Below are 22,069 nucleotides of genomic sequence, written 5' to 3' on the forward strand. Positions count from 1 at the left end.
GAACTGGCAAGTAGATCCTAAAGCACACATTTCTTAACCCCTGTAACCTCTGAAAATGTTAAGATGTCAATTACATTTTCCATCAAAGAACATCCACTCAACTTTGGTGCTTATCCAAGAGCTTGTGTCATAATGTCAGTTTCTAACATCAGTTATATCCCTCAGCGCTCATGCATTTTCAGAAGAAAACAACTCACATCAAAGTAATATTTGCCTAAATATTATTTGATACATTTTTATAGCAACTTGAAAATTCCAAGTAAACTGAAAGTATGTTTAGCAACAAAATATATGTAGCTTAGCCAGCCACCTTATAGGTTTCTTGATTTAAAGGCAGCAGTAAATTTGCAAGCTGCACCGAAATCCAGTTATTTTTATCTGGAATTTTATGGATACAGCCTCTCACAAAACCATGCCCCATGTGCTAGAAATGTCTTTTTTGGCATCTGGCTACACAAAAGCCTCTGATGAGATATTGTCTCCAAATGAGTATAATGTAATTTTTTTTTTTACTTTTCCAGAAAAATATGATGCCAATCTCTTTTCCCTCCTGAGCACAAGTCAGATTACTACCCACTGCTCTTTCAACTTTGCTCTAAAACAATTTTTTTTTTTAAGCTTGGACATCTCTGATGTTTTTGAGTCGCAAACCCGTAGCTGGATAAAACACACGAGGCCATTTCCAAAGACAAATTGCAGCCTGAGACTCATTATCCTTAGTATGCAAAATAAAATTTATAGTAATGAAACTCATGTAAGTCTCAAGGAATTCATACACGGTGCAGCCTTAGAACAAGGAACTTCTGAAAGAGAGGAGGAAGAAATTCTGTTCATCTTGCTGATTCCAAGTATTTGCCCTCACGGAGTCACCGATGCTTTCTGGTCTATTTGTGGAACTTTTGTTTGCAGGAAGGCATACACACAGGGCCAGATCTTGTCGGTTTCTGTGCCGCAGAAGGTTTCCAACACCCCCTTCTGCCGGTAATATTCCAGGACGGGTTTGGTCTGGTCTTCGTAAGCCTTCAGCCTCTCGTTAAGTGTCTCCGGTCTGTCGTCCTCACGCTGAACCAGAGGCTCGCCAGTCAGATCGTCCACGCCGACCGCCTTGGGAGGGTTAAATTCGAGGTTGTAGACGCGCCCGCTGCTCGGATGGATCCAGCGAGCAGAGAGGCGTTGCCGGATGACCTCCACCGGCACGCTCAGGTTCATCACCAGGTGTATCTGATAAACCCTCTGCAGGGCCTCGGCTTGCCGCAGCGTCCTGGGGAAACCGCACAGCAGCCAGCTCTCCCGGGTGAAGTTTTTCAGTTCGTGAAGGGTCAGCCGGGTCATGATGTCGTCCGGGATGAGCTTCCCCTGGCCCATGAAAACCTTGGCCAGCACACCGAATTCTGTGTCCCGCAGCATGTTGTCTCGGAGCAGGTCCCCGCTGGAGAACTTCTGCAGCTGGAAGTGTTTGGTGATTCGCAACGCCAGGGTGCGCTTGCCCGAGCCCGGGGCGCCCATGAGCACCGCATGCAGGAGCCGCCCCGACGCCCCCATGGTTGCTGGGCCAGGCGGGGGCTGCCGACCGTTGGGCCCCCGCGCTCCGGGCTCCGGGCCCCGTGCTCCGGGCGGTGGGGGGGCAGCGGGGGCGGCGCAGCGAGGACCCAGCCCCGCCCCCACCCAGTGCGAGCAGGTGCGAGCATGTATTGGACACAACCAGAGAGCTTCGTGACTTGGAAGACATAGCCACGATCTCCTCCCATCATGCAGTGGAAAAGATGGTAAGTAGAAAAGAAAACTGCAGACACATGAGCTGTAGAGTCAGAGTTCCACCCTTCACACGTAGAAAATGGAAAGGAAGGAGAGAGATGGTCTTTAAAGAAATAATTCAAGAACATACAAGAATTTCCCGGAATTGAAGAACGATGGGAATCACAGGCATAGACAGACAATCCAGAACATCGAGAAGCAAACATTGGCACAAATGTGAGGAAGTAGGGCTCTCACACTCCATGGGTGGGGTGTCCTCACAGCTAGTGTGGCAGCTTGACAGGGGCTATTGAGGTCTTATAAAATTACTTCTCAGTGTCTTCCTTAAGACAAACTCTCGAAGTAAGACAAGGAGGCACAGATAGGGTGTTTGCTTTGGCAGTGTTTGTACCAGTGCAAAATTGATAATTCCCCAAATGCTCACTAATAAGAGAAGAGCTAAATGAACCTTAGCCGACTAGCCCTGTGTTCGTCGCAGCTACAAAGACAGATCTCTGTGTGCTAACATGAAAAGATTTCTAAGACACCGTAAATGCGAAAAGTTGCAGCACTGTGTAATTTATATTCAGTTTATGCTAAAGTATATTACAATGTATATTTCAATATACCCAAGAAGTGAACTGGGAAGCCAGGTTTCAAGCAGCAGAAAAAGATAACTTGATTTTTGTGTTTAAAAGATTGCTCCATTTGCAACAATGGAACGAAGGGGTGCTTTTAGGAGGCTAGTTTAGCAGACCAGCAATTTTCCCTTTACTTCCCTCAATAGGAGTGAGAGTGAGCACCTTTTCATTTGTCTATGGGCCATTTCTGCTTTATTTCTGTCTAGAACATTTTTTTTAAGATTAGATTTGTTTATTTGAGAGAGAGAGAGCTCGTGAGAGAGAGAGAGAGAGAGAGAGAGAGAGAGCATGAGCGGGCGGGGGGGCACAGGGAGCGGGGAGAAGCAGACTCCCCACTGAGCAGAGAGCCGATGCAGGACTCAAACCCTGGACCCTGGGATCATGACTTGAGCCCAAGACAGATGCTTAATGACTGAGCCACCCAGGGGTCCTCCGTGTAGAATTTTTTAAAAATTTTTTTAAATGTTTTTTTATTATATTATGTTAGTCACCATACAGTACATCCCTGGTTTCTGATGCAAAGTTCGATGATTCATCAGTTGCGTATAACACCCAGTGCACCATGCAATACGTGCCCGCCTTACTACCCCTCACCAGTCTATCCCATTCCTCCCCCCCTGCCCCTCTGAAGCCCTCAGTTTGTGTAGAATTTTTAAACTGAGTTATCTGCTGATCACTTGCTTGAAAAGATGCTTTTGGGTTAATTTATTACACAAGCCGTGGATCAGATGCAGCCTCAACTTAGTCTTGGGTGGTCCAGTTGGCTCAATACCACGTGGGACCATGGATCATATGGAACTAATGTTCATGAGGGGCTCCTGGGCCACCAACCCTCCATCCGCTTCATTTCTCAAGAAGAGCCATAGAAAGGAGGTGTTGGGTTGTTCTCACCCGATAAGCAAGAGAGCAAGCAATTTCCAGAATAAAGATTTGGGGCGTAGAAACCTAATTTCTGTATTTGTAGTTTGTGGCAGCCGATGGAACTGCTACTCTTAATTGCTCAGACTTTTTAAAAAAAATTGTTTCTGTTATTTTGGGTCTTTAAGTTAGTCATATACTCTCTCTTATTGTTGCCATATTCAAAAGAGTTACACTGAATACATAGGAAGATTCAAAAGGCGTACGGATATTTAATAGAAATTTGGCCCATATCCTCCAGCAAAGGAAGAAAGAAACGATGTTGTAATTGCTTTGCATAACAGAGCAGCATACTCTTACTGTCTTTTAATTATATACACAAAAAACGATCCCACCAAGGTCTTTCTATCCTCCTTGGTAGATTTAGACTTGTAGTATATTCAACCTTTAATTGAGACACCTAATTTGGTACCTGAATGTAATCCCAGAATATCCCAGAGAGTATCTTCGGAGAGAAGGTAGCATTTGCTCAGCTGCAGGTGCGGGTGGGCGAGGATGCGCTTCGCTCCAGCTTCGAACAGGCACGAAGGGTGCTGGGCTGCAGGTAGACATCAGAATCCTAAAGCACAGGGTCCTTTCTGGCTCCCGAGACCACCTCAGTGCCAGGCTGATGGCACTTAAGCCACTTGTGATATTGGTTATAAAACTTCACAGCGTCTGGTTAAGAGATTCTCTGGCCAAATACATAAAGGCCAGTAGCCTAGGAATACCACGGAACACATTTGGCTGCATTTAGCAGAAGTGGTCCAGTGCCCACCAAGTGTGATTGTGGGCAGTTGTTGAAACTTTCTAGATGTTTTCCATGGTAACAGACGCCCAATGGTGTGGCCGTAAATGAAAAACAGCAGGAGCTCCTCACACGAGGCTTATTTTTGCAGTGCTTATCATGTTGGGGTACAAATTTCCGAGTTAATTTCTTGCCCGCTGTCTGGGGAGAGTCAGCAGGACAGGGCATCCAAGGAGACGGAGCCGGAAGCCACAAGGAAGGTAAGAGGCTTGGTAATCATTCCCTCGTTGATTCAGCAGACGTTAATTGGGCGTTTGTCTCTGTGACTAGTTGTTCGGAGCACAGGGCTTGCAGCCCGTGTGAAAGAATGAAGCCTGAGCGTCTGTCCCCGTGACTCTGACCTTCTAGGAGCTATTATGGGCTAGCTTTTCCCACTGGGGAATGTGACGTGGTTCTAGGTCTCTGCGAAAGAACATTCCCTTCCCCATCTCTAGGTTTGATAACTGTGTTTTATTTTATTTTTTAAAACTATTTTATTATGAAAATTTCAAAGACATGAAGAATTAGAGAAGGCTACGGCCCCCGTGCACTCAGCATCTGGTTTCACAGTGATCGATGTTTTGCCAATACTGTTCTATCTTCTTTCTTTCTGGAGTATTTTCCAATCTTGTCCTATCGTCTTTTTTTCTGGGATATTTTAAATAATTACATTTTTCACTGTAACGGTGGATGTGTATGTTTTAATGTGTATAAGGAAGACTATAACTAGCGCTCAGACCTAATATCTGTTAGTGTTCTTGCTTAGGGCAAAACTAAACCAGAAATTCAAGTTCTAGAACTGGTACGCATGGGTGTGCGGAGCTTGGCTGGCTCAGTCGGTAGAGCATGCGACTCTTGATCTCGGGGTTGTGAGTTCGAGCCCCACGTTGGGGGTTGAGTTTGCTTTTAAAAACAATGAAAACTGGTGCACAGATATGGTAACATCCAGCAAGGGGGCACGTAAATGATGAAAGTTTATGAGCTGTTGGCAGAGGCAACAAGAAACAAAGAGGGAGTAGCAGACTTTCCCCTTCGTCTTCCCTCCCTCAGTGAGGTTAGGATGGTCAGAGTGAGTCGTCCTTCAGTGGAAAACGCTTAGCATCACACCTGGCACTTAGTAGTGTCTCCAGAAGAGAAGCTAATATTGTTTGGGGAAGGAGTCTTTGATTCCAGAGAACTGATGCTGGCTAATATTTATTAAGCACTTACTGTGTACAGACACTGTTGTTGGGAGATTAAAATACCTCATTTCGGGGGCACCTGTGTGGCGCGGTCGTTAAGCATCTGCCTTCGGCTCAGGGCGTGATCCCGGCGTTCTGGGATCGAGCCCCACATCAGGTTCCTCCACTATGAGCCTGCTTCTTCCTCTCCCACTCCCCCTGCTTGTGTTCCCTCTCTCGCTGGCTGTCACTATCTCTGTCAAATAAATAAATAAATAAATAAATCTTTAAAAAATATATATATATCTCATTTCGTCTTCAAAGCTCCACTGTGAGTAGATGGTAGGATTCCCCAGTTTTGGAATTAAAAAATCGTCTTGGAGAACTTAAGTAACTTAAGGTTACAGAGCTGTTCAGTGGCTGGACTAGGGCTTGAATTGAAAGCCTGTGTTCCTCCAAAGGCTGGGTTTGGTTTTCTACCTGGCTCCCAAGACGACCAGCTGGCAGCTGGGAAAAGAACTAGTTTGGAGACCTGGTGTCCGCCTGACTCTTCCATCTGCTAATGTGGTGACCTTGAACATCTCACCGCGCTTTTTCAGAGCCTCTGTTTCTCATGCATAAAATGGGGACAGTAGTGCTAATGACCCGATTTGCAAGCACGGGATGAAATAATCGGTTATGGGAATCTGACGCTGGAGGCACTAACTATATGTACTATATTCCCACATGCGATTTCGAGCTATCCCCTTCCCTCTTTGGGTCTTGGTGTCCTCAGCTGTCAAGATGATGGGGTTGACCCTTAAAGTGCCGCTAGGGAGAACATTCCAGAATTGGATTCCGATTGGGCCACAGTAAATATTCCTGACTCAGAAGTTAATGGAAAGAATGGATCAACTCCCATCCAGTGTGATTTTGTTGGTAATTATTTATAAGCATTGTCGTCTGCATTCCTTAGCTAGCAGAACCTGACAATAGCAGGTTGCTGCTGCTTTGTTAGGAGGACAGTCCCCGGGAGCAGAAGCAAGAGAACGGGAATGAGACAGAGAAGGAGGGGCATCTGAGCAGACATGGCTGGGCTGATTGCCACTAAGTACTTCCGATGGCTTTATTTTGTAGCAGCGCCTCTGAAAAGCGGCATCTCAGGGCAGTCTGGAGTAAAAAGAAAAGAGAATGAATTTATCTTCCAGTCTCCATCTTCCATTGCACAATGTTTGGACCATGAGGTGTTAATTCTTCTGCAATTATAGGTTGTGCGGTTCTGGGCTCTGAAGCCAGGTCCCTTATTGTCCCACATCTTGGTGCTCCCAGGGAAGCCAAGATGGGGGATGAAAGGTGTGCGCCTGGGTGTGAGGCTGGGCTCGGGGGGGGGGGGTGCACCTCGAAGACGTTACTGGAGCTGGTGGCTTTGGTGGCAGTTGAAACAGGAGACAGGTGAGGATGAGGGTCGGAAGTGGTCTCCGTGTGGGATACACTAACTTTGCCCAGCCAGCTGCCAAACAGAATCGGAGGGGGCTTACTTATAAGGACAGCGATGAAAGAGGAAATAATTCATAAAAACATCAGAAAGAGGAACTCCGTTTTTTTATCCTGAAAGGGAGGATAATAATAGTACATACGCATAGGTAATTAAGAAGTTATAGGGATTCAAGGAGTTAATATTTGTAAAGCATTTCAAATATATGTGCATACAAAAGCCACAGTGTAGATGTTTGTTTAAAAAAATGAGGGGCGCCTGGGTGGCACAGCGGTTAAGCGTCTGCCTTCGGCTCAGGGCGTGATCCCGGCGTTATGGGATCGAGCCCCACGTCAGGCTCCTCCACTATGAGCCTGCTTCTTCCTCTCCCACTCCCCCTGCTTGTGTTCCCTCTCTCGCTGGCTGTCTCTATCTCTGTCGAATAAATAAATAAAAAATCTTAAAAAAAAAAAAATGAAACACTAGCCATGTGAGCTTAGGTGATGTCTGCAACTGTGCATGAATTTTACCTCGAAGCTTTCTAGCTGTGAAGGAAAATGGAAAATATGGCAGGCTTCATAATTCACATTGTCTGAGCGAAATGAGACTGGTAATCCTGAAAGAGAGCCAAGAATTTACGTGGCATGAAAACCTACAGGGAATCGATCCCAAAGGACATTAAGAAGCAAAATAAATAAGGAGCGCCCAGGTGGCTCAGTCCGTGGAGCACCCAACTCTTGATTTCAGCTCAGGTCATGATCTCAGGGTCATGAGATCGAGCCCCACTTTGGGCTGGGTGCAGAGTCTGCTTGTGATTCTCTCCCTCTCTCTCTCTCCCTCTCCCTCTGCCCCTCCCCCTGCCTGCACTCTAAATAAATAAGTAAATAAATAAAATGGTTTAAAAAGAAAAGCAAAATAAATAATATTTGCAAAGTGTTTAAGTAAGAGGTGCAGAAGAGTTTCTCCTGTGGCTGAATTCTTTGACTGATGCTTTACCAGATGGATTCAGATGACCTCTGAAAGCGAAGATAAAGAGATTGCGATGGGAGGCCTTCTGTTGGGTTATCTTGAATCAGTGGCTCTGCGGCGCAGGCAGGTCCTCCCCACCCTCCCGCCAGGGGGAACATTTGGCAATGTCTGGTGATATCTGTAGTTTTCGGAACCTCGGGCCAGGGTAGGTCTGGCAAGTGGCTTCCAGTGGCTGGAGATCAGGGAGGCTATGAATATTGCATGGGGCATACCTATACTTAAAAAAAAAAAAAAAAAGACTTGCTATTTATGTGAAATTCACATTTAACTGAGACCTTTGTATTCTGATTGGCTAACTCTAGCCACCCTAGTGGCTTCACTGTTCCTGCAGTGCACGGGACAGCCCTCCACAGGGCAGGATTATCAGGCTCCAAGTTTGCACAACCCTGCCCTCGATGAAGCAGACATCTTTGCACGCTTTCCTGGGGGAAGGGGGGCCCAGGATGGATGTTAAGATACCTTTTCCTCAGTCACACTTTTGCTTCAGATGAGTTAGCTGACGATTTCAGGTCAAAACCTCTGGCCGTGTTTATTTATATTGGTGGTGCTGGTGGAAGCTTGAGTCTGTCTCCAGCCAACAGCTGGCCAAGTGGACATTGTATAGGGAGCTTCTTGGACACCCTCGTTGCTCTTTAAATAGTTCCTGTGTCCCCAAATCTTTATTCTAGAGAGAGCTTTCTCTCTTGCTAGTAGGGTGAGAATAACCCATCACGTCGTTTTTTATAGCCCTTTTTGAGAGCAGTCAAGGGAAAGAGACTTCAGGAAGGTGCCCTCCATGCTGTCTTCATGGGAGATTAAGTCCAGGTTGGGGAGCTGACTATGGGAAAAGCTGGGGCAGACAGCATGGTGAAGGCCATTTTCCAGAGGAGGGGTCCATCTCTCTCTCTCTCTTTTTAAAGAATTTATTTATTTATTCGACAGAGAAAGAGAGAGTTCTCATGAGCCGGGGGAGGGGCAGGGAAGCAGGCTCCACGCTGAACAGGGAGTCTGACCGGCCCTGGGATCATGACCCGAGCCAAAGGCAGATGCTTAACCAACGGAGCCACCCAGGCGCCCTGGGTCCATCTTTTGACTGAGCTGCGAGGTGGGCATTGGTTGGACTCCAGGGAGTGCAAGAGGCACGTGTACCTGGGAGAAGGTGGTAGAAAAGACTTCTCTTCTCTGGCTGCTTAGCACCCCAGCTCCCATCATACTGCTTTGGTTTCATTAGACACTCCTTCTTGTAATAGAAACCAAAGAATCCCCCCGTGATATACATCACAGAGAAAATATTCTCTGAGTAGAGCTGGAAAAGGTCACAATTTAAACTCCCTTAGGAAGATACAAAGGAGTTAGCCCCTCCCCTCCGAGTTAGCCCCTCCCCTCCACCTGCTTCCCAGGCCAGGCATGAGATACAGGGGGCTGCTGGTCTCTTCAGTTTTTTTTGTTGTTGTTTCTTAAAGATTTTATTTATTTATTTGGGGGAGAGAGCTGGAGCAGTGCAGAGAGGAGCAGAGGAAGAGGGAGAAGCAGGCTCCCCACCGAGCAAGGAGCCTTATGCGGGGCTCCATCCCAGGACCCTGGGATCATGACCTGAGCTGAAAGCAGGCTCCCAACCGACTGAGCCACCCAGGCGCCCTGTCTTCAGTTGTTGTCCAGAGTACACGCTTTGCAGATTCAGGCAAGGACAGGAGAGGCTATGTTACTAACCGTAAAAGGGGAAAACTAACAGATACACGGGAAAATCCGCTGCCGGCTGCCCTGCTTGGCTAAAGTGCTTGCTTAAGGTGCCAGGTGCGCTCTACCTGGTGCCGGCTCACCTGAGGTTAGAACATCTTAATCCACAGCCTTCTTTTGGGGCCGTTTCTGAGCCACTTCTTAGCTGTGGTGGATAGCGTCTGCATTCCCAGCTCCCTGCCACGGTGAAGAGAACCGAAGGCAGACCCATTCTTGGCCCGGTGTCAAGTAATAGCAGATGTTCTCACCGGTGACCCCGATTCACCCAGAAAGGATTCCATTACACATACTGTCCTCTGTTCAAAGGGCAGGGGAGTTTATCATCCACTTTTGAATGCTTGCCATAAAAAAATAGCTGAAAAAGAATGTTGTAAGTAGTTTCAGTTTTCTGCAAAACTGGCATCCGTGGCACTTCCTTCTTCATCTGTGCCGGGAAACAGGGGACCTACTGATTTTCATAATGTGTCGTGATTCCCAAAGCCGCAGGTGACCCCTTGTCGGTTTCCATTTGAATCGGAGGGTTCTTGATGACATACAGTCCTTTTTAAAAAAAAAAAAAAAAAAACTTTTCTGGGACACCTGGGTGGCTCTGTTGGTTAAGCGTCTGCCTTTGGCTGGGGTCGTGATTGGGATCGAGCCCCAAGTCTGCTCCCTGCTCTGTGGGGAGTCTGCTTCTCCATCTTCCCCCACCCCTGCTTGTGCTCACTCTCTCTCTCTCTCTCAGATGAATAAATAAAATCTTAATAAACTTTTCTGATGGAATGATGTCAGAGGTACAGAAAAGTTGCATTGATGGGACAGAGAGTTTTCATATTTCCCCATCATCCGGTTCCCCCTCTTGCTAATATCTTATGTAACAACCAAGGTACATCTGTCCCAACTGAGAAACTAACATGTGTGTATTGCTATGAACTCAACTCCAGACTGAATTTGGATTTCACCCCCTTTTGTATTAATGTCCTCGCTCTGTTCCAGATTCCAGTTCACGTGACCACATTGCATCTAGTGGCCTGAGATTTTGAGAGGGGGAGGTGGTGGGGAGGGGCAGAGGAAGAGGGAGAGAGAGAATCTGAAGCAGGCTCCACATCCAGCTGCAGAGTCCCTTGTGGGGCTCGATCTCACAACCCTGGGATCATGACCTGAGCTGAAATCAAGAGTCCGACGCTTAACCAACTAAACAGCCCAGGTGCCCCATTTCCTGTAGGCTATTAATAGTACCTTTGGCGTGTGAATTGGTGGGAAACGCATGACACCTCTTGGACTTTGTCCTTGGAAGCAGGACTGGGGAGGGTTCTAGAAAGATAAGAGGGGAAAGAGGAACTAGTTATTCTTTTAGATGCTTCCTACATTGTCTTTTTACTGTCTGCCCCTTCCACTATTCTTTATGTCCTGGGTACCCACCTCCCCTTGGTGTAGCCCTCAGAACAAGTCCTTGATAATCAGCGAGGAATGATGGGAGGCCGCCATGTTAGCCCTCAAGAGACAGTGCAAAGCACCATCAGAACTAGAGAGAACAGGGTTTCAGTGCCTGAGCTCCAAACCTGAACATCTTACAACTCAAACTCAGTGTGTGTCAAGCCAGTCCTCATCTTCCCCTGCAAGCTGTTCTTCCATCAGCGTTGCTAACTTTAATATCTCCACGGTTGCCAAAGGCTGCTTCCTGGGAATTGTTCTTGACTTCTGCCTTTTTCTCTCCTGTCACTAAATCCTGCCACTGAATCAAGTGCTACTATTCCTTTAAAAAAAAAAAAGATTTTATTTATTTGAGAGAGAGAAAGAGAGCACGTGCACAGAAGTAGGGGGAGGGGCAGAGGGAAAGGGAGAAGCAGACTCCCCACTGAGCAGGGAGCCTGATGTGGGGCTTGATCCTAGGACCCTGAGATCATGACCTGAGCCGAAGGCAGATGCTAAACCGACTGACCCCAGGCGCCGCTCAAGGGCTACTGTTCCTAACTGCAGAATATCTTAATCCTCCCCAGCCCCAGGCTGTCATCCTCATCCTCTTGCAAGAGCTCACACCGCCCACGCCCAGCCTCCAGCCTTGCCTCTCCGCTCTGTCTTCAGTCCGGAGGCTAGAGAAATCAATCAATCTCACTCCCCCAGGGGAAGCTTCCCTGCTGGGCCTTAGGACAGATCTGATCTTCTGATACAGTTTGCGAAGGCTGCAAAATCTCTCTTTCGCTTATTGTCTCTAGTCTCACTTCCGATCCCCTTTGCCCCAGACTTCATCTGCCAACATAACCGGCTTTGTCCACTTTGCCAAGTATGTGGTGCCCCCCCTCCCGTCTGGGGCGTTCACACTCGCCCTTCTCTCTTGCTTGGAAATCTGCTCCCATGCAACTTCTGTCAGTTTCAGTCTGTAGCCCAAATATGCCTTTTCTGCAGGAAGCACTCTGACCAAGTCTCTCTTCCAACCAAAGCCTCCTGTAAGCCCTCACGTTGACGGGGCCCCGACTTTGGGCCCTGTCCTTGGCCTGCTGCGGTGCAGTTTTAGCAAGAATCTTGCTCAGTCTGTTTAGCGAGACTCCCCACCCCCCCTTGGTATCTGATTGCCATCCTCATCCCCCACCCTTGACACCTAAGTCCCTGGCCTGCCTCCAGCAAAATTCCTCTTTGGCCAGTTCAGCAAGAATCCCCGTCCCTGGATGTCTCCCCTTAGTGATTTTCCATCCGCTGACCCCCTCGCTCTGCTAGTTGGCTCTGGATCCCCAGCTGTCACTGCTGTCTTCAGAATCGAGCTCCGTCCATCTTGAAATCTCTTTCCCCAACTCCAGTCGTTACTGAGTACCGTCTGCCTTGACCACCTTGACCTAGTGCCCAGCTTGGTTTCCCTTTAACAACTCCAGACTAGGTCACTTCGGTTTCCCCCATCGTGATTCTCATGCTCTCCTGTAACTCCTTCTGTAATTGTGTTGTTTTCTTACTGAACTGCAGGTCTCCTGCGAGCAAGGATTACGTCTTGGTCCCCTGTGCTTCCCCAGCACAGACCAGAATCTTGGCACATGTAGGACGCAATCAATATTTGTGGCGTCATGGAATGAATTCTCCGGGTTGCTCCCTTGCCTGTAGACACGGCCCACTGCGACAGGTAGTGGGGTCCCCGCAGAAGGTAGTGTGGCAGGCCCCTGCCGTGGGTGCGACGAATCTGTCTGCACTTTCAGACTGTTGTGTGGTGCCCAACCCAAAGCCCTTCCTGGGTCTGGTCCGCCCTGGAGTGGAAACACTGAGCTGATTTTCTCCAGCAACGCCTGCCTCCCTGGGGAGAACTGGGCCCTGCCTCAGTCCTTCACTTACTCAGGCTGACTCTTTCTCCACGAGTGCCTCACGTTCACAATCGCACCTTCTGTCCACCTGTCCACCTGCCTTTCTCCCCATTTCCTGGCTTGCATGAAAAGTAGACGAGGCCTCAGTTAATGAAATGTGGGGCTCGGGCACAAAATGGTGATTGGTAAGTTGTTCGTTTCAGGTAACCATTACTTGTCTCACGTCTGTCCCTGCTTGTTCATTTCACTGATGTGTGGAAGTAATCGACTGGTTTTGCCACCTTTTGGCATACTGGTAAAGACTATCGGATACATCTTAAGTTTGAATGGGGGGTTTCTGAATCTTGAAACAGAGAAGTGGCCGATAATTTTCAAACCAAAATATCTTGATTTTTAATGCATTGCGATGAAGCTTGGAATATGGGTAGAAGCAAACAAGAAGGTGATTGTGTCAAAGTTACCTTTTTTTAAGGAAGATTTTATTTATTTGAGGGGGGAGAGAGAGAGAGAGCGCACAGGCGCCCACGTAGGGGGAGGGGCAGAGGGAGGAGGAAGAAGCAGACTCTCCGCTGAGCAGAGAGCCTGAGGCGGGACTCGATCTCAGGACCCTGAGATCATAACCTGAGCTGAAGGCAGACCCTTAACTCACGGGGCCACCCAGGTGCCCCAAAATTAATTTTTGCTAAACAAATAGATTAGAAGCAAAAGAGTGTCACCAATATTGATATTAAGAAACTGAAGTCGTGTTAAGCCCTTCCCACACTATCCTGATTGTACTCCAGAGAGGGGAAGGTCTCAGCAAAAGCCTTCTCTAGGTAACGAGGCTCTGTCATCATTTTAGAGGTTTACAGAAAAGAGGATTCCATAACCTCTCTGGCAAAGCCTTCTAGTTGTTAGGAAGGCTGACTCTGGGAAACTGGAGTCTATTGATTTTTTTTTTTTTTTACTTGAATTTTTCATGCTGCAGGTAAAACGGAATTCCTTTCTTCCTTTCATTGTAGAAGGAGACAGAGGCTTACAGAGGTTCTGTCATCCATAATCACGCCCAGTAAGTGGTAGGCTTGAGATCTGAACCTTGGCCTGTCCGAGTCTAAAACACCTTCTCTTTTGTTCTTTGACCCAGGAGCCTGCCTTGCCTAGTCAACCAGAGTTAGTCCACGAGATCATTCGGTTCCTTAGCGAGCTCAGGTTAGAGGTCGTGCCCACCATCGGCCACAAACCCATGTGTCTCTAGCTCTGTGTCCCGGGAGCCCTGTCAGTGTGAGGCAGGCAGCACACAGGCTGCCTTGGGAACCACTGGCCACGGGAAGCAAGACTGTGGTGGGTCAGGGTCCAGCGTGGTTTGTGGGCAAGCCAGAAAGCACCTGGGCTGAGTGTCCCAGGCCTTGAGCATGGTGTCCAGCTCATCAGCCGAGAAAACTCGGACACTGGAAAAGTAGTAAACGTGGACCCGAGCTTCAGACTAGTAACCCCATCTCAGACCCCTTGTCTGCACGGTGAGGGGCGTAATCGTATGAAGGATCCAGGCCACGTTACATGCCAAGGGTTGAAACAGAGCCTCGTGGACCATGAGCTCTCGATAAAGCTTCTGTATGAATACTATATCTAAGTTGTTAGTATTATCTGTGTTATCCCTGTGATTAGAACTTGAGAACAAAGTGTTGAAACAGACCCACAGCCAATTATGTCGTGACAAGGCCCTGGGTATCAAGGTGCCTGACTGGCTAGTGACTCAGAGCCAGTATGAGAAGCTGGTGGCTCCGGCAGCTGTGGATAAAACACACACATCTGGAGCGCCTGGGGGGCTCAGCTGGTGAGGCGTCTGCCTTCAGCTCAGGTCATGATCCCAGGGTCCTGGGATCGAGGCCCGCATCAGGCTCCTTGCTCAGCGGGGAGTCTGCTTTTCCCTCTGCCTGCTGCTCCCCCTGCTCCTTCTCTCTTTCTCGCTCACTCTCTCTCTCTCTCAAATAAATAGATAAAATCTTTAAAAATAAAATAAAACACATCTCCACGGGTGCCAGGACACCCCAAGAACTTGTACCTTCAATTCAGCTTTTCCCAGAGCCACGTCCCCTGTCTGAGAAAAATGTTTGTTCTTTATTAACTAAATACCGTATTTAACTTTTGTCCCCAAAGCCTTACTTTCCAGGCCTGTTTATACCGGGCGGTTCTCAGGTTTCTCTTTTTCATTACGGCTCATTGATTCATTCACAACCAGAGATTATTTGTATTAGTCTATACCTACTCTTCAGATTTTTTGCTTTTTCTTTTTGCTGCATTCTTCTTCCTTTTCTCTCTTCATTTGTAGCATTTTATTCATTTCATATCCGACGTGACCTTCTTCCTAATGTTGCATTGACATTTCCTACCTACAGCTCGTCTCTTTGGTTGTTTTATGTGTATATATATATATTTCTTGAACTTAAAAACCTTCGAGTACATAAATGCTCAAACTGCACAAGAAAATATCCTTACCGTAAACACAGAGAAATGCATGCAGTTCTTACAAATACTTGTCCGTATTTATTGGCTTCAAAATAGGGAACACCTGTTTAAAAGTTATAATGGTAGAAACTCAAGGTTTTCTTTTAAAGTCTGCAACCGGGGGCGCTGGGGTGGCTCAGTCGGTAAAGCGTCCGACTCTTGGTTTCGGCTCAGGTCATGCTCTGAGGGTCGTGAGGCCGAGCCCCGCGTCAGGCTCTGCATTCAGCACGGAGTCTGCTTGAGATTCTCTCTCCCTCTGCCCCTCCCCCCACGCTGTCACTCTCGTGTGTGCTCTCTCTCTCTCAAATCAATCAATAAATCTTTAAAAATGTATATATATATACCAATTTTTAAAATTCTGCAGCCAACAACACCGAGACATGCATACCCTAATGATGATGTGTCCCCTGACGTTGTCAACAGTTTGTTAATTAAGAGATATGGTTCTTATGTGATCACTGGGTGCTTGTACATGCATTAGCTGGAGGGGTCCCAGGAAGAGCTTTTCAGATGAGTCAGGAGGACGCATGTCTGCTTTCCCTACTGTTGTGTTAGCCCATGGGTAGAGCCCACGGGGTTCCTCTTCCTTCTTAGACACCTAGTACCCATATGCCTTGGGCTATCCTTTTGAGACTTTCTCCTTTAAAGACCACACTTCATGTTCATCTTGATCAGATTTTATCTCTACATAAGGGAGGGGAGTGGGAGTGTGTCACAGGAGTAGACGAGTGTGCCCATGCCTTTACCCCTGCCACCCCAACCCTCCATCTTGACGACCCTACGCTTGCCAATGAGCATACTTGCTTGAGCTGGGTCGGATAGAAAATACCTCCAGGGAGTTTGTGAAGAAGACTGGCATGTTTCAGGTCTTCCTTGCCATCTAGATGCTGGTGGATGGCAGGGGGATGCCATGTTGTTCGTGTCTTGTCTTTCCCTGAGTAGAAACCCTGTCCTATCAGATGCCATTGTGACCTTGCGGAGGGACTCACGCAAATATGAGGAAGTTCTTGAGAGGTCAAGGCTGTAATTGAGGAAGATTTAATGGGACCTGGTAACAGGACCTTCTGAGAACCTTGCTAAAGCATGCACGCTAATTATATATTCTGTCGAGGGCCAGCTGCCCACGTGGAAGTTTCTCTGTGGCCACACAGTGAGTCAGTAGGTGAGTACCACCTCAGAGGCTTGGAACCATGCTGCCCCTTGCAGCGTCTCCCGGCTGCCGGGTAGCAGGAAGTAGCCCAATTAATGCTGGTGCGTCTAAGCATCGAGGGCGCAGCACTGACAAGTATCGGGGAAGTCAAAGGGTTTTCAAGGGGTTCAAAACCCTGTTGCAAGCTGATGTTGAATTTGCAGGAAATTTTGCGTTGGAGATCGAGGTGAAGGCGTCTGGTTTCTGAAGTCTAGCTATGACTCAGCAAACCACCAGCACCCAGGCGCTGGATTATCAGAGGAATGCACACCTCGCTCAGAGTTAGAGCAGCACGTGGAAACAGTGGCTCTCTGCACATCTATCTGCAGGAGCACAGCAGCAGCAAAGGAAGCAGGTTTATGTCAGGACCTGGGCCAGGGGCCGGGGAGACTTTTTTTTTTTTTCTCCGAGGAAATGGCTGCAGGGCCAACCACCTTTTTGCACCAGATACCGGCGCAAGTATTAGTGTCAAGCTCCATATAATTTTATTTAAAAAAAGCCAAAGACTGTTTCTTCTGTTCCTGGACAAATGGAGGTATTCTGTTTCATTCGCTGTATTCCATGGCAGGCAAGGGGAGAGTGCTGGGTGCCTAAAGGTTCTCCAAGTTCTTGCGGTAGTTCTCCACTCTGTGTCCATAGGACAGAGAAGGCGACAGCAGGTCACACGGGGACTTTCAAGGTCATGGTTCTCAAACTCCCAACTTGACCACAAATCTCTTTCTCTGTACTTGCCTGGAGGTTTATTTCTTGGACTAAGACGTTTTGTCTTGAGCCATTTTTAAAACTGCAATTTTAACTCGACCTATAGAGAGTATTTTCTGTATTCCTTCCCATCCACTTAATATCTTTGCCTCAGATCTTAATGGGTTTTTGGAAATGGACCAATTTGCCCCAAAACGCAGTCTTCGGAATCAGTCTTGGAAATAACCGCTCTTATTTCAGCAGTGTTTACTGCATAATCGAGTACCCCAACTTGTAGTTGTGGGTTCAAACAAAAGCTATTTCTGTAGCTGACAATTTTGTGGCTGAGCTTTTCTGGGCAGTTCTGCTCTTGGCTGGGCTCGGCCGTGAGTCGGCTAGGCTGGCTGGGAGCTGTGGGGTGGTCTCAGCTTATCCAGCATGCTCTGCTTTCTGTAGCCTCCTCACCTTCCTGGCGGCTTACCCAGGCTTTTCCACGTAGTTGGCTGCGTAAGGTTCCGAGAGAGAGAGAGAGAACAGAAGTGTTCAAGGCCTACCTTGGAACTGGCATGACATCATTTCCATCACATTCCACTTGCCAAGGCAAGACACAAGGCCATCCCTGATTCAAGGTTTCGCCTATGTCTTGATGGGAAGGGTTACAAAAGGTCACTTCGCTAAAGGCAACAGACGCAGGAAGAAGAATTGGAGCCATTTTTTTTGCAAACTGTTATACCTACCAAATAAAGGGGACGTGGATCCAAATGATTTTATCGCAGGGGAATTCTGCATGGAAGAGCAATGGGCTGATAGATACACTGTATCGGTCTGTACTTTACTTGAAGTAGTTGTAAGCAGTCGTTCTTGCTATTATTGACACCACGAAAACCAGAAACACCGGGCAAGTTCTCAGCTAACTTTAGTTTGGCTTCTTAGATTTTATACCCAGTACATGTAAGGCCCTTCCCTGTAATGCTACAATAATTTCTGTTTTGCAAATGTTTGTGTGGGATGCTTGTTGCAGGCTGAGGTGTCTGGGAGGCCGACTCTGAGATGGAACGCTGGGTCGAGGGTCTCTGTCAAGGTGCATGCGCGGAATCAACACCTGTGGTGGAGAGAGGGCGGAGCAGAGAGCAGATGAGGGGACGTGCAGGTCCACGGTCAGGAGCCTGTCAGAGGATTGTTCCAGATTGGGCAAGTATGGCTAAGCCCCTATGAGCAACCCATCCGTGGGGGTCTTTTGGGGAGGACATGACCTTGGGCACGGTTGAGACATCCCCGATGGTGCCAGTACATGAAGACTGTCTGCTGACTACAGTTCTGGGGCTGAAGGCCCTTCCTTCTGGATCCCACAGTTCGTGGAATTACAGGGAGATTCTAGCTACCGGCATAGAGCTGATCTAGTCTGCAGGAGAAGCTGCACGGACACGTAACGCGAGATATTTATTGACTCTGTTGTTTTCCTCAGAAGATTGCAAATAGCTTCATGAAGGTGTCTGACTCAAAGCACTGCTACCTTCCCTTTGCTGCCGGAGCTGAGCAGTAAGTGGTGGGCTCACTTAGCCGTCGTGCAAGTCTGCTTCATGCATATTTTATGCCTCCTCTTCCTTCTCCTCCTCCTCCTCCTCCCTCTCTTGCTTCCGAAGGAGCACTGATTCCTGCCACCCTCCCCAACAGCCAGCAATTCCTGGCATGGCAGATGGGGATGTGGACTTTCTCCTCTTCTGTCCGGATCACAAGGTGCCCTCGGTGCCAGCAGGGAGTGAATGTGGGCTCAGGGGAGGGTCCGCACCCCAACCCAACTCTAAGGTAGTCGCAGGTCTTAAGACAACCTGTCTTTACCAAATAGATCTACTGGAACAAATTGTGTTGCCCTCATATTTTTCTTTTCTTGGTGAAGAGATGAAGTAAGCTCCCCTGGTGGATTTAGAACAGGATTTCATTTCCAAAAATGCGTTCTGCTTACAGCTCTTTGATCGTCTGCTGCGTTCCAGCAGATTAGGAAAGGCAGTGTTGGGTTTGCCATCTCAGTATGGAATTGCCCTCTTAAAGGCCTTAGGTGGTCTTTGCAAGAGTCCGACCAGCCCCAAGGGGGAGGCAGTATTGCCTAGTGGTGAAGAGCCCAGGTTCCAGAGTCAGACCGTTCTGACTCTGGTGCTGCAAGGTGTGTGTTCTTAGAGAAGTCATTCTCTCAAAGCCTCAGCTTTCTCATCCGTACAATGGAGATTACAATAGCTGCTTCTCTCAGGAACTACTTCTAAGGAGGACTTGGTGAGGTGTGATGCCCATGAAAAGCCCGGCATAGGCCCCGGCACCAAAAGTGTGAGCTTCTCTTCTTTAGGATGATGGTGGGGGTGGTGGTGATGGTGATGATGATGACGATGGTGATGATGTGATGATAATGGTGATGATAGTGATGTAGTAATGGTGATGGTGACAATGGTGACAATAGTGATAGTGACCGTGGTGATGATAGTGGTGGTGACAATGGTGATGATAGTGATAGTGACCGTGGTGTTGATAATGGTAATGATGGTGATGATGGTGGTGATAATGGTGATGATGGTGATGGTGACAATGGTGATGATAGTGATAGTGATCATGGTGATAATGTGATGGTGGTGATAATGGTGATGGTGACAATGGTGATGGTGATGGTGACAATGGCGATGATAGTGATAGTGATTGTGGTGATGATAATGGTGATGATGGTGGTGATAATGGTGATGGTGACAATGGTGATGGTGATGGTGACAATAGTGATGATGGTGATGGTGACCGTGGTGATGATAATGGTGATGATGGTGGTGATAATGGTGATGGTGACAATGGTGATGATGGCGGTGGTGACAGTGGTGATGATAGTGATAGTGACCGTGGTGATAATAATGGTGATGGTGGTGATAATGGTGATGGTGACAATGGTGATGGTGGTGGTGACAATGGTGATGATGGTGATAAAAACAGTGAGGCATTTAGTCTTTGCCTTCTGTCACAACCCCACACTCACTCTTCTTGACAGTTAACTTAATCTGCCAATTCTTAATCTGCCAGTTCTTCTACTGCAAGATATTCAAAGCCATAGGTAGTGGGTAGATGGGAATGAATGCAGGGGGAAAATGTATTTTTGACAAATATCTAAAATGCAGGTTCAACTGCAAAATAGCAAATAGCATAACACGAGTAAGTTCTAGGAGAATTATGTAAAAATAGGTAGTTCCAGCTGATTCAGTGGTGCCTGAGAGCAGATACCTAAGGGAACAGAGAGGGGCTGTGCTCATGGAGTGGCAGCCACCACGGGAGTGAACCACTCAGGTGCAGGATCAGGGGGTCAGGGGTGGAGAGCAGCAAGCAGAGCCAAGGGGCCATGGTTTGTGGACACGTGGGAAGCACACAGAGCCACAAGCGCCTCATTGTTGGGTCCACCAGTGGCTAGCCAGCAGTGACTGACTGCCAGGGCAGACAAGGCACAAAGCAAACGAACTGAGTAAGATTTCTAAATATAAGGACTTTTGACATCGGTGGTGAAACCCCAGCTGTCCTATAATAAGCTTTAACGTTTGTCCCCTCTAGAACAAGATTTCATAAGAGGTAGGTTTACTCTTGCTTGGCCTCAGGTGACCGCAGTTGTTTGCAGAGAGGGACACTGCTGAATTTGCAAACTATTAATATAAAGACCTTTATTTTCCAAGTGTGGTTTAGGTAGGAGCTTAATGGTCTACAGTGGAAGAGAAGCTCTCTGTCTTCAGCAGATGATTTATGAACGTGCTTCTCGATTTGCAAGACTTCCTTCGTCGGCATCGCAGGCGTCTGGTGTGTTCTGATGGATCGCTGTGTCTCCCTGAGCCATCCATTGTGGTCATACTCAGGTTATCAACTTTCAAAAAACCAGAATTCAGAGAAGTGCACGAACACTGTAGCTGTTTAAATTAGTTGACCTTTTCGCCGGGAATTTAGAAGAGCTTTAGGGACCTTGAAGACCTTATTGCTGGTATTATCACTGTGCAGTTCCACGGGTTTGGAAAATGTAGGCAGCGGGGCCCAACATAGTCCCTGAAGCCAGCTTGCGAGTATGTCCCTAGCATCTGATTCTGGACTCCCACTACTTTTTTTCGTAGAAGTAGCCAGAAAGCGCGAACATTGGTCATCTCCGAGGGAAGGGAGCTGAGTGGTTGGGAGTCAGGAGGGAAGAAGGGAAGGTTTTTCCCTGTTTATCCTTTTGTCTCTTTATTGTTTTGAACTTGAAACTGAGTGACTCTTATAGCCATTTAAAAAAATAAACGACATCCATTTTTAAATATTAAGTCTTCCAAAAGGGGGTGAGGGAGTGTCATGATACGAGGAGGTGCTGTCCCTGGTGGTTACTGGGAATCGAACAAACAGATGAGAGGAGTATGTCAATACTGACACCGAACCAGAGTCCCTCAGGAAATCACAGGAGTAGGAAGAAGACTCAGCCGTGCAAAATTAGGGTTGGGTTCTTTTTTTGCTGGTGGTGGTGGTGGTGTTTTATTTTTCTGAAACATATATTAAGACATGCCTCATGAATGTGTATGTGTGTATGTACTGGGCTCCCTCTGCCCGTGACTGGGAAGCAGACAGGTGGGCCAATGGCGGGCTAATGGGAGATGCTGGAGGTAACATCTAGAAAGCCCTTGGGATTCGGAGTGGTCTCTCCGGCAGCCTGCCGGTTGTGTTCAATCCTGCGTAAATGCTCGTGTGCATTTCCGTGAGGGCCCGCCACGAATTAGGGATTCGACAACACACCAAGTGTTTAGTTTTGTAAGGCTTGTTTACAGTCTAGGCAGGAAGGTGCTGGGTTTTGATGACACCCTGTCACAGCATCTCCTTTAATCCCCATTCTCTGCAAAACAGAATAAATCTGTGTGCTGTGGCGTAAACGACAAATAATGTATACAGACGGTGCTTGACGATATTGGGTAAGACTGTTTCTATAATCTGCTGTGTGCACACCCGTCACTTTTCCTTGGTGACAGATGAGCTTAATACAGTCAAGAAGCTACAACAGAGCCCTCCC

The 22,069-nt window shown here is 47.6% G+C and overlaps 1 long non-coding RNA gene and 1 pseudogene across 1 annotated transcript in view; one reads left to right on the plus strand and one right to left on the minus strand.

The window, feature by feature from the left end:
- Positions 1–811: 811 nt before the first annotated feature.
- LOC123790449 (GTP:AMP phosphotransferase AK3, mitochondrial pseudogene) lies at positions 812–1,542 on the minus strand (annotated as a pseudogene).
- Positions 1,543–1,635: 93 nt separating this feature from the next.
- Positions 1,636–22,069, plus strand: part of LOC123790450 (uncharacterized) — an 80,306-nt gene continuing 59,872 nt past the window's right edge. The window contains exon 1 of the long non-coding RNA XR_006779096.2: positions 1,636–1,766. This is a non-coding gene — a long non-coding RNA (uncharacterized LOC123790450). The remainder of the gene's footprint in view (positions 1,767–22,069) is intronic.

The sequence above is a fragment of the Ursus americanus genome, chromosome 5 (assembly GCF_024610735.1).
Source record: "Ursus americanus isolate L20-20 chromosome 5, mUrsAme1.1.p, whole genome shotgun sequence".
NCBI lineage: Eukaryota > Metazoa > Chordata > Mammalia > Carnivora > Ursidae > Ursus > Ursus americanus.